General features: G+C 45.6%; 1 protein-coding gene across 4 annotated transcripts in view; it reads left to right on the top strand.

Annotated features, from left to right (window-relative positions):
- The window catches only part of gpsm1b (G protein signaling modulator 1b), a 283643-nt gene that overhangs the window by 163947 nt on the left and 106740 nt on the right, over positions 1–12956 (top strand). The window lies entirely within an intron of this gene.

A 12956-nucleotide genomic window follows, 5' to 3' on the forward strand; every position in this document is an offset into this window, starting at 1 on the left:
TCCAATGCAGCTCTCCAGCGTGCCCAATACCAATGAGAGACATTGTTTCTCTATACCTTCCCAGTGCTGTACCCTTCTTTGGCTGCCCCCCTTTACTTGCTAAGTGCCTGCACAGGAGCGACATCCCAATACTATGCATGCCTGGCTGATCAAGGATCCCTGGCCTGGTGAGAAAAATGGCTTGCCTTAAAAAATGGCTGTTTTAAGCCAGTATCTTTGGGACAGCGTCTGGTGCAACTGGGAAGAGCTGCACTTCGGTTTTAAAAAAATGAAGGATGGGACAGTGGCAGGCTACTCAGGAATCAATTTGTCACTACTGAGGCTTTCACAGGAGCCTCATTACATCCTTAATTGCCCATACCGTCCTCTCACGAGAGGAAATCTGGTTCATTTGTGGTCTTAATTTTCAGTCAAATTAACACTGCTTTGTCATTTTTCACGAGGGTTTTCAATTATGTTAGATAAAACCTTCCCAAGTGTGCAGATGTACAAACCTGAAATCCTTTATATAAAAAAAAAAGATTTTGTGAATGATATGTTGGCTGGTTTTAGGATTCTGGCAGGGCTGATGTCAAGACAAATCCTGAATCCTTGGAGGATTATGGTCGCATCTGTAGTGTCAAAATAAATGTCCAACTTGTTGGTTAATTTACTCTGCATTTGGGTTAAGTGTTCAACTCAGTTTCTACCGTTAATCATACACAAGAGAATCAACAGTAACAACTTGCATTTAAGTAGCATCTTTAACCCAATGAAGTATCTCCAAGGACATCAGAGTCAAGAGAGTAGAATTGACGGCAAGGAGGGGTGGTGGTGGACAGTGAATGTACAGTGGTGGAGGTAAGTTTTGAGCAGGCTAACTAAGGCGGGGACAGATTTGGTAAGCTGGGGGCGGTGGGGGAGAAATTCCAGGGTGGGGCAAGGAGTAGGAATAACTGAGGTTAGATGCTGGTTCGTAGGATGAAGGGGGTTGCAAAAGGTAGGCTTGGGCAAGGTCATGGCAAGATCAGTGGACAAGAATGGCGGATGTTGAAACCCGTGGTATAGGCTGTGGTGCATGGCTGTGATACATGGGAGTTTCATTTAGACAGTGCTGGTAGCTGAGTGGTGATTAGTTAAGATTGGTGGCCGTGTTTTGGCTAAATAAGGAATTTAAGGTGCCCCCAAAAAAACCTTATAAACTAGGGGAGGCCATGAGGGGAGGTGGCAGCGTAGTGGTACTGTCACTGGACGAGTGATCCAGAGGCCCAGGGTAATTCTCTGCAGAACTGGGTTCGAATCCCACCACGGCAAATGGTGAATTCAATCAAAGAAATCTGGAATTAAATGTGCAATGGTGACCATGAAACCATTGTCGATTGTCGTTAAAACCAATCTGGCTCACTAATGTCCTTCAGGGAAGGAAATTTGTTCTCCGTACCCGGCCTGGCTTACATCTGACTCCAGATCCACAGCAATGCGGGTTGACTCTTAAACGCCCTGTGAAATGGCCATGCAAACCGCTCAGTTCAAGGGCAATTAGGGAAGAGCAACAAATGCTGGTCCAGCCCAGCGACGCCCACATCCTAAGAACAAATTTTTTTTTAAAATGGGAGTCTGCGGGTAGAAACTACCTTGCACACCATATTGAGGCAAATCGGCATGGAAACATTACAAGAGCGAATAAGTGATGACATTCTCATGGGTTCAAGCCTCCAAGTCAGGTGCTGGAGTATGCAATCTGGGCTGATACTCCACTGCAGTACTGAGGGAGTGCTACACTATTGAGGTGTGCTATCTTTCATATCAAACATATAACCAGGGCGCTGCTGACCCACTGAAGTGGATGTCGAAGATCCTGTGTCACTGTTTTAAGAGAGTGCCTGTATCCTGACCAGTACTTATCACTTGACCAACACCACCTAGTCTCTATCTCATTACTGTTTCTGGGAGATTGCTGTGTGCAAATTGGCTGCCTCATTTTCCAACATCCTCATTGTCTTGTGAAGAACTTCAGCATATCCCCAGTTTGTTAAAAATGCCGCAGGAATAAATGCAAGTTATTTCCATGCAAAATTATTTGGGAAATATGAGTAATATGGTACGGTACTCTACAAATCCAAGTCTTAAAATTCTAAAAGGGGTCCAGGTGCAGAGGGCCCTGGGTGTGTATGTGTGTAGATAAGTAGAGACAGGATAGGTGGAGAGAGCAGTTAATAAAGAACCTAGTATTTTGGGCTTTATTAATGAGGCATAGGGTACAAGAGCATGGAGACTTTGCTGAACTGATACAAGGCACGAGTCAAACCACAGCTGGATTATTGAATAGGAAGGATGTTGAACACATTGGAGAGAGTGCAGAAGAAGTTTACAAGAATGGTTGCAGGGATAAGAAACTTCAGATGTGAGGCTAGATTGGAGAGGTGGGGACTGTTCTCCTTGAAGAGAAGAAGACTAAGGGGAGATGTGATAGAGATGTTCAAAATCATGAGAAGGATGGACAGAGAAGATGGGGAGAAACTGTTCCTGCTCGTAAAAGAATCAAGAACAAGAGGGCTCAGATTAAAGATGATTTGCAAAAGAAGCAAATTTGATGTTGTTACGACACCCTGGGCTAGTGTGCGCAGTCAATTCCAGCCCCACTTGACCCAGAGTCGCAGCGCAAGAGAATTAACCAATAATCCTCTTTAAAAAAAAATGCCCGAAGTCTTTGGCCCTTGGCTGCCCAATAATTACAGTCACCAGGTTTGTAAATTTAAACGCAATTACTTTTTATTAACAATAGGAACAAAAATGAAATATGCAGCAAATACAATTGGTTAACTATCATCTAATTTCCCATTGTAACTGGCTCGATATATTTTTTTTATACACACACACTCACACACACGACAAACAACAGGGGGGAAGAGAGGGGAGAATAATAATGAGTAAAAGGCAAAAAGAGTCTTTGTTTCAGGCGGTGGTATTTAGAACACTGTCCTTCAAACCAGGCTTTGGGGTCGAGATTTCTGCTTTCCAGTCAGTAATAGTTTTCACTAGATTCATTCAGAAATACAGCATCTCTCAGCTTTTCTGGAGTAAACACGAGGGAAAGAGAGAGAGAAGGTCCTTTTCTCTCTGTGTCTAAGTCTCAAACTTGCTTTCCTTGGTCTCTGAAAATCATCGCACTCAGGTTGGATCCAATCTCCCACCTGTTACCGGGCAGGATACGGCCCTTTTGCCAATTCGTTGGCCACCTGTTAACCAATCGAGCTGAATCCCACCCCATCTCTCGGGTGCTGGGAAGTCTGAGTTCTGTTGTCCAAAGCTAGCAGAGTGTACTATGTCCTAACCTTGAATTTCTCATTCTCTCTGCTGCTTGACTTAAAGGTACATGTCCATTAAGCATCCATGGATCAATATGATAAATGGCAAAAATAAAGAAAGGGGAGAAAAGGGAATCAACAGGAAGTACCGTTACAAAGTGAGAAAAAGTTTTCACACAAATGGTTGGGGTCTGAAACCCACTGCCTGTAAGTATGGTGCAGGCAGGTCCAGAGGACGTTAGATGATTGCTTGAATAGAAGCAGTGTGCGGGGAAAAGGCAGAGGAACAGCACTTTAGCCACGATGCTCATTTGGAGAGCTGGTGCAGACACAATGGGCCAAATGGCCTCTTCGTGCGCCCTAACAATTCTGTGATTTATTTGAGTTGAACCTTGGATTTGTTTTAAAACCGGCATAATAGAATGATGGTCATTAGTCCTGAGAGGCAACCTGGGGAGACCAGTCAGCAACCAGGCATCTCTTGGCGGGCAATTAAAATTTATCAGATGCTTAAAAGAGTGGATGCTTAAAAGAGGTTTATAACCTATAATTCAACTGACTGATCCTCACGGTGCCATGAATTGCACGAGAAAAGCTTGAGTAGTTTTAGAAACATCAGCAAATACTTAATTATAGTGTTTTTTTTTTAAACTTTCTTCCCGGGATCCATGATGTTACAAATGCATAAAATAAATTTATTTTCAGCTGCATTAAAATTCAGATCTCCCAGTGAGCCACTCTGCACAGCAACATCAGTTATTTGGTTCTTCCGTAGATGGGTAGAATGAATGGCATTCAACTGTCGCCTACTTGAGGGTCATGCAAGAAAATAGATTCCCATTTATATCCAGTTTTTCAAGACCAGTGGATGCCTCGAAGCACTTTGCAACCATCTGAAGTATTTTTTGAAGTGTAGTCGCTGTTGTAATATAGGAAACCTGGCAGCTGTGATGTTGTTGTTATGGGCCAGGGTTTAGAAACTCCAAAATATATTATGAAGTCCACCGGACCTACAACTTTTTATGTTGAATTTGGCTAGGATGAGCACTAGAGCCTTCCCTTCATGTGTGATTCAACAGTCTTCCCAGACACTTTAATCAAACGAGCTTTATTCTAAGAACCTAGTTAACATTTCTATAAACAAACAGCAATAATTTCTATCAATTACAAATGTAAAGACACCCCACAGCTACAGTAACCTATATATAACAGTTAATGAATTCCCCCTTAACTGTTCCAATTCAAAAACAAAATCTGATAAACCAAAAACCCCTTTTCATGGGCATGGCCCAGCACTCTGCATTCTCACTTGAATAAGACTGGCTTTCCCTGAGATTCTGACCCCGTCTGTGCAGCAGGTTTAAACCCTTCCGGAAAGCAAACTATATCTTCTACGTTACCAAAGCAGGTATGTTTTTTTCCCTGGAACAACTCTTTAAAATGAAAATAGAGAGAGACAGGCCAAAACACTGATTTCCACTGTCTGTAGTCAACAGCAGTCAAAACTGAAAGCAAAAGTAAAACAAACCTCACAGCCATAGCTCAGCTCTGCCCACAAAATGACATCACTGAAGCCATGTGATAAGACAAAAACCTTTCTTAAAGGGACACTCCTATGACATTGCGAAATGCAAGATTCACTGGTTGGGTGCGATTGCGCTTGTTATTTGCGGATAATTTATGATAGTGCATGTAATGCAAACATTGAGAACAATTAAGAGAGATTTATCACCCACCCTCACCAAGGCTAAAGACCAAGAGCCTGAAGCCTTACCAGCATCAACGAAGGTAACAGACAAGTTGATGCTTTGGGTGCAGAACTTTCTTCAAAAGGAACATCCACAGCAGCAAACCTTGCTCCCTACAGGTAGGGAGGGAGGAAGCATACCAAATCCTCATAGGGGAGATACGGGAAAGATGATTCCCCTGTTGGTGAGAGGTGTAGAACCTGAGGAGATGGCTGCAGAAGACATGGTCGGCCATTTAGGATGGCCACGAGGAGGAATTTCTTCACTAAGAGGGTGGTGAATCTTTGGGATTCTTTTCCTTGGAGGATGGGTGGGGGGTTGGTAGGGGGGCAAGTAGCCTATTCCTGCTCCTGTGTCGCTATTTTGCCTTGTACTGTACATATATCCAGCATTCTCTGTTTTTGTTTAATTTTCGCTATTGGCATTCGTTTGTTTTTCAACTTGCCTCGTTGGTCTCCGCTATGGCTCAGTCAGTAGCATACTTTACTCCTGAGGTGGAAGGTTGTCGGTTCTAGTCCCACATCAGAGTGCAATACAGAGGGACTGCTGCAGTGCCAGAGATACTGTCTTTCTGACAGTGTGCAACCTCAAGTGGATGTAAGAGATCGAATGGCAATATTTCAAAGCAGAGCAGGTGTACCATAGAACCGTAGAATTTCTACTCTGCAGAAAGAGGCCATTTGGCTCATTGAGTCTGCACCGACCCTCTGAAAGAGCACTCTATCCAGGCCACACCTCTGTGACCCCCCACCTAACCTGCACATCTTTGGACACAAAGGGCAATTTAGCATGGCCAATCCACCTAACCTGCACATCTTTGGACTGTGGGAGGAAACCCACGCAAACACGGAGGGGGCAAGTGCAAACTCCACCAGTCGCCCAAGGCCGGAATTGAATCCGGGTCCCTGGCATCGAGGCAGTAGTGCTAACCACTGTGCCACCATGCTTCCATAGTTCTACCCTGTATCCTGGTCAAAATGTATCCCTCAATCAACACCGTTAAAATTAATTGACATCATTCATTGCATTGACCTCACTATGCATAAAATCCCAGAGGATTGGGATGTGGGACGAGAGGGGGGGGGGGGGGGGGGGGGGGGGGGGGCGTGATGATGTTGTTGCAGTGTTCATCTTTGTTTTCAAAACCCTCCATGTCCTCATCCCTCCCTACTTCTGAAATCTCCACTAACCCCACAAATGTCTTAATATCTGATCTCTTCCACTCCTGGGCTTTGGAGTATTCAGTTTTAATCCATCCACAATTGGTGGCCAAGTCTTGAGCTGTGGATCATTGGATAGCACCCCTGCCTCTGTGCCACAAGATTCTTGGACTTGAGCAGAAAATTCAACGTTAACCCTACAGTTGATTCTGAGGGTGTGCTGCATTGTCAGAGGTGCTATCTGTTGTTAACCCGACGATCCCAACTGCCTGTGTGGCTGACGTGAAAGATCTTCTGGCACTATTTCAAAGAAGGAAAAGGGAGAATTCCCCAGTGTCTTGGCCAATACATATCCCACACGACAAAGCAGATGACTTGATCGTTAGCACAAAGTTTTGTGTGGGAGCTTGCTATGCACAAATTGGCTCGCATGTTTCCAACATTACAGCACCTGAAGACGATTCAGAAAGTACTTTGTGAGACCATAAGCTGTAGGAGCAGAAGCAGGCCACTTGGCCCATCGAGTCTGTTCCACCATTCTGTGAGATCATGGCTGATCTGATAATCGTCAATTCCACTTTCCTGCCTTATCCCAATAAACCTTCCATTCCCTTCATTGGTTGTAAAATGCTTTGGGGTATCAAGTTGCCTTGAGAAAATCATATAAATGCAACTTTTCTTTTGCCTGAGCCTCGAGCTTTGGAATTCCCTCCGAAACCACTCCATCTCTTTGATATTTTACCACTATGCCACTGTTTCGCCATTCATGTTGCTGAACGTGTAATCCAGAGACACGGGCTCTAGGGACATGGGTTCAAATCCCACCATGGCAGGATTTGAATTTGTTTAATGAATTTTGAATGTAAAGCTAGGTAATGAATCTATTGTCGATTGTCATCAAGAAAAACACATCTGGTCCATTAGGGAAGAAAATCTGTTGTTCTTACCCGGTCCGGCCTACATGTGGCTCAAGACCCATAGCAATGTGGGTGACTCTTAGCTTCCCCCTGAAATGGTCTAGCAAGCCATTCCACACAAAGGCAATTAGGGATGGGCAGCAAATGCTGGCCCAGTCAGCGGCACCCATGTCCCATGGACGAATAAAGAAAAAAACGATTCCGCTTTAGCACTGTTGCTTCACAGCGCCAGGGTACCAGATTCGATTCCCAGCTTGGTTCACTGTCTGTGCGGAGTTTGCACGTTCACCCCGCGTCTGCGCGGGTTTCCTCCGGGCGCTCCGGTTTCCTCCCACAAGTCCCGAAAGACGGACTTGGTAGGTAATTTGGGCATTCTGAATTCTCCCTCAGTGTACCCGAACAGGCGCCAGAATGTGGTAACTTGGGGCTTTTCACAGTAACTTCATTGCAGTGTCAATGTGAAACTACTTGTGACAATAAAGATTATTATATATAAAACCTCCCTCTTTGATGATTATTATATATAAAACCTCCCTCTTTGACTAAGTACTTGACTACCTGTTCTAATATTGCCGTATGTGGTTTGGTGTCAGATCTGGCTTTGCAATAGGGCAGCACGGTGGCCTAGTGGTTAGCACAACCGCCTCACGGCGCTGAGGTCCCAGGTTCGATCCCGGCTCTGGGTCACTGTCCGTGTGGAGTTTGCACATTTTCCCCGTGTCTGCGTGGATTTCGCCCCCACAACCCAAAAGAAAATGTGCAGAGTAGGTGGATTGGCCACGCTAAATTGCCCCTTAATTGAAAAAAATAATTGGGTAATCTAAATTTATATTAAAAAAAAAAAAGATCTGGCTTTGCAATGGTCCAGTGAAGTACTTTGGAAATCTTTATTCTGTTGAAGCTGCTATGTTAACATAAGTGGTTGCGGGAGGCAAGGTGATCCAAAAGCTGAGGCTCTGCCCTGATGTCAAATGTGTTTTTTGCAAAATACTCATGGTTCTGCGATACAGTTAAATGGGGCAGTTTTTACAGCATCTTATCAGTTGATACAAGCCAGCTGGTAGAGCTAGCTTAGCCAGTTTACATCAGCTCCGCATTGACTTTTGATAAGCTCAGTGTTTGCAGAAGTTTGTGTGGGTGGTGAGGTAGGGGGTGGGGGGACGGGGACGAAAGGGTGGGGTAGAGTTGGCAAAAGGAAACTTTACAGTCTCTTGAATGGCTGCTGCTGAATCTGGTATATGGTGCTTACGTCCATGATCGTAAAATGCACATGATGGGGAAGATCCTGGAATCAAAAAATAAAACACTTTGTGCGGAGGCTGTGATTGTGTCTTCTGCTGGCAGAGCCAAACAGCAAGATACCAATCTTCAAAGCCAGCTCTTTTTTTTTACCCCGTCTTCCGCACAATAATATTCCCAGACAAAAATAAAATTGGACAGAAAAACAATGTTATTATTAAATAACATAGGTTAGTTTGACTGTGCTACACAGCTTGAACCTCAGGAGAGCAGTGAATTGCATAAAGCACTCGAGCGTCACATTCGGACCAGATGAATCCACTCGAAGAATCTTAACTTTGTATCTTGGTAACACACTGATCGTTGTCTGCGTGCGTGTGTCGGTTTTAACTCTCGTAAATGTTTTTCTCTTTCCTGACTTTGATTCTATCTTTTTTTTAAAATCATTGTGGTCGAGTAGAACTCTGCCTTTCATCATCGGCCATTTATTTGAGTTTGGTGAAAGTGAAAGAGTCCGACGCCTGTTGTGTCTGATGTCTGAAGGGGCTCCTGTGTGTGTTGTGTCCGGGCCGTGTTAAACTGTCCCATTGGCACAATATCTCCAATGGGTCAGCATAGACCGCTGCACAGTCTGGAGAGCTCACAAGGTTGGTGGTGTGGAAAATGGGACAGTTCACTTGGAGATAGTCGGTGTCACTGTTCTAAGCGACCAAGATGCATTGTTGGGATGGTACTGCAGAATGACGTATGGATTCTGGCCTGTTTGGGAGTGATGATCTCTCCCTGCTTAGCTTGTGTGTTGAAAATGGAAAATATATTCCATTTCCCAATTAACTATTCCTTCACTCATATAAAAACCACACGGTATTTATCTTTGAGGAAGATAATGGGGTAATGTTGATTTTTATGACCCCAATTTTAAATTCATTCTGCCAGCCGTCAGATCTTCCTGTGTCTTGCATCATTCCTTGACCAGGGTAGAATCGCGACAGTGCGGAAGGAGGCCATTCAGCCCATCGAGTCTGCGCCGACCCTCCAAAAGAGCACCCTACCTGCGCCCACTCCTCCACCCAATCCCCGTAACACAGCCTAACCTTTGGATACTTGGGGCCAATCCACAAAATTGGGGTTTGTGTTGCCAGCTGAGTTCTCTGCCAGTTCCGCCCTGAGAGGGGGTGGGGGAGGCGTTTGCTGAGGTGAGCTGTAACTTGAACCTGGGTTATTTGACCTCCTCTTGACATATTGGCTGAAAATCAGGAACTCTCCGTGCACAGGCTTGACAAACCAATTCCATGAGTGTTGTCATCGTCTTTGCTTTTACTCTGTGCCTTATCGGGCGGCATGGTAACACAGTGGTTAGCACTGTTGCTTCACAGCGCCAAGGTCCCAGCTTCGATTCCCGCCTTGTCTATGCGGTGTCTGCACGTTCTCCCCCTATCTGCGTGGGTTTCCTCCGGGTGCTCCGGTTTCCTCCCACAAGTCCCCAAAGACGTGCTTATTAGGTGAATTGGACATTCTGAACTCTCCCTCTGTGTGTATCCGAACAGGTGCCGGAATGTGGCGACGAGGGGATTTTCACAGTAACTTCATTGCAGTGTTAATGTAAACCTACTTGTGACAATAATAAATTATTATTATATTATTATGGCATTACCTTGATCCGTTTACTGACATCTCCACACTATTAATGGCTGTCTTCAGCTGCCGATATCCTGAGGTATGGAATAACCCACAAAACATTTCCACCTCTTTCCTTTAAGATGCTCCTTAATACTTCCTGCCACCTGTCCTAACGGGTGGGATTTTCCAGCCCCGTCCAGCGCCGGGATCGGCTTCTGCTGAGAATCAATTGGCCAGTAGAGAGATGGTAATATTCTGACTCTGTGATAAGTTGTAAGTTTCAGGTGATTTTAACCCCCCACCACCCACCCACTGCTGTACTTATTGCCTCAATGTCCTTTTCCCCACATTGAAAACCTCTGCCCCCGTTCTCGCATTTACCAATACTAACCCCACACCCGCCACCCCAATCTCAGTCACTAGCTGCCAAACCCCCCCCCCCCCCCCCCCCCCTCAAGTGATGTGTCCCTTATTTCATTTTGCAAAAATTGGTCACCCTGTATGCATCTCCAGTTTTGGTGGTATTCCGTATTGGTGGCCATGCCTTCAGCTACCTTGGCCCAAGGTTCTGGAATAACCCGCCCTACATTATCCCGCCTCTCTATCTTTGTGTTCCTCCTTACGGACACTCCTTTAAATGGATCTCTTTGACGAAACATTTGGTTTAACTAATCTGACTAATATCTCCTCGTGGCTCAGTGTCTTATTTTGCTTTATAATGCTTCTCTGAAGTGTCTTGGGATGACTCTTTACACTAAAGGTAAAAGTTGTTCTTTAATTCCATTAAAGGTGCCATATAAACTCCAGGTAAGTGGTTTATTATTGACAATTCAGAAGGAAGGTCCAGAGCTGATTTTGGAGCACACGGTCAAGTAGGAAACCAGGACAGTGAATCGCCAACTGGTGATGTTGCTTCCTTTTTCGACTGTGGATGGAAGTGGTTAGCACTGCTGCCTCACAACGCCAGGGGACCCGGTTTCAAATCCAACACCGGGTGACTGTGCGGAATTTGCACTTTCTCTCCCCGTGTCCGTGCAGGTTTTCCTCCGGTTGCTCCAGTTCCCTCTTGCGGTGCAAAGATGTGCAGGTTAGGTGGGGTTACGGGGTTACAGGCATAGGGTGAGGGAGTGGGCCTAGATAGTGTGCTCTTTCAGAGGGCTGGTGCAGACTCGATGGACCGAATCGCTTCCTTTTGCACTGCTGTGGCGACTCTGTGATTTTATTCTATGATTCTACATGGTGGATACATATTGAATTCAACACAGCAAATTGACGAATTGAAATGTATGTATGTATATATATATATATATATCGGCGGGGGGGACGGGACTGGAAATTGCAATTACAAATGCTAATCTGAATAGAATGCATTGTGCCAGGTCTGCCAAGCCCTGCTTCAGCATTGTGTAAATATAATTCACAAAGGACTTGCATTTAGAAAGCAGCTTTAACCAGCCATTTCAAAGCACTTTACGGCCAATCAAGTATTTTTTCCAAAAAAAGTTGTAACTGTTGTGATGTAGGAAACACGGCAGCCAATTTGTGCACAGCAAGCTCCCACACCAGTCATGTGATAATAATGACCAGATAATTTGTTTTTATGATGTGGATTCGGGAATACATAATGGTCAGGACACCAAGGATAACCCACTTTCCCCACCCCGGACAAATGCCATGGGGTCTTTCTATGCACCCCAACAAATAACAGACCACCTCGGACAGTGCGCCACAGCCTCCTTGTTCTCTGCTTGCAGTTGACTGTGACCATGAGTGACAAGAAGAAAGAAGAAACAATTGCCAACAAAGGGTGGCAAGAGGAGGAGAGGAGCCAGGGAGGAGAGTTACTCCATCCACATCTATAAAGTGATGAAGCTGGTTCACCCCGGCACTGGCATTTCATCCAAGGTGATGAGCATCATGAACCTAAAGAATTCCTATAGTGCAGAAGGAGGCCCTTCGGTCCATCGAGTCTGCACCAACCCTCTGAAAGAGCACCCTATCTAGGCCCACTCTTTCTCCCCCCCCCCCCCCCCCCCCCCACTCATTAACCCCACCTAACCTTTTTAATTTAAAAAAAATTAAGTAGCAATCTTCGGATCGTGGGGGTGAGACCCACGCAGACACGGGTAGAATGTGCAAACTCCACACACACAGTGGCCCAGGGCCAGGATTCGAACCTGGATCCTCAGCGCCATGTATGTGCTCAGGTTGGACTGTGTTCGTGCTGAGGATGGACTGTGTACTTGCTGAGGATGGACTGTGTAGGTGCTCAGGATGGACTGTGTAGGTGCTGAGGATGGACTGTGTACATGCTCAGGATGGACTGTACATGCTGAGGATGGACTGTGTACGTGCTGAGGATGGACTGTGTACGTGCTGAGGATGGACTGTGTACGTGCTGAGGATGGACTGTGTACGTGCTGAGGATGGACTGTGTATGTGCTGAGGACGGACTGTGTATGTGCTTACGCCCTCCAGCTGTTCAGCGGGTTAAGAGTTAAATCTTGAAAAAGAAAACAAATCTAACATTCAGGTAAAAACAGCAAGTGCTGGAAAAGCTCAGCAGGTCTGGCAGCGTCTGTAGAGGGAGGAAGGAGGACGTTTGGAGACCAATTCCGGACATGTTCCAAAGAAGCCACCTTGGGACAGGGAATGTTACATTCGCCTCTCTCCCGCTCTCTCTATATAGATCTGCTCGAGATATTCCAACACTTTCCTACTTTATATTTTAACCTTCAAAGTGATGATTTTTAAGGAGGCGTGCCTTTTAAACGTGGCGATTGATAGGTTAGCGCGGGGCTTTCAATGGGGCTCCCTGGGTCCCGGTTGCTGCATCAACCTGAGAATGAGGAGTGTGTGCCCCAGGACAGCGCTGGAGCCTCCACCCCCCTCTCTTTCCCCCCCCCCCCCATCTTTTTCTTCACCCTCCATCCCTCCCTCCCCCTTTTCTCCCGTTCCTCCCCTTTTCCTTCCCCTCCTCCCTTT

Source organism: Scyliorhinus canicula, chromosome 21 (genome assembly GCF_902713615.1).
Source record: "Scyliorhinus canicula chromosome 21, sScyCan1.1, whole genome shotgun sequence".
NCBI classification, from domain to species: Eukaryota; Metazoa; Chordata; class Chondrichthyes; order Carcharhiniformes; family Scyliorhinidae; genus Scyliorhinus; species Scyliorhinus canicula.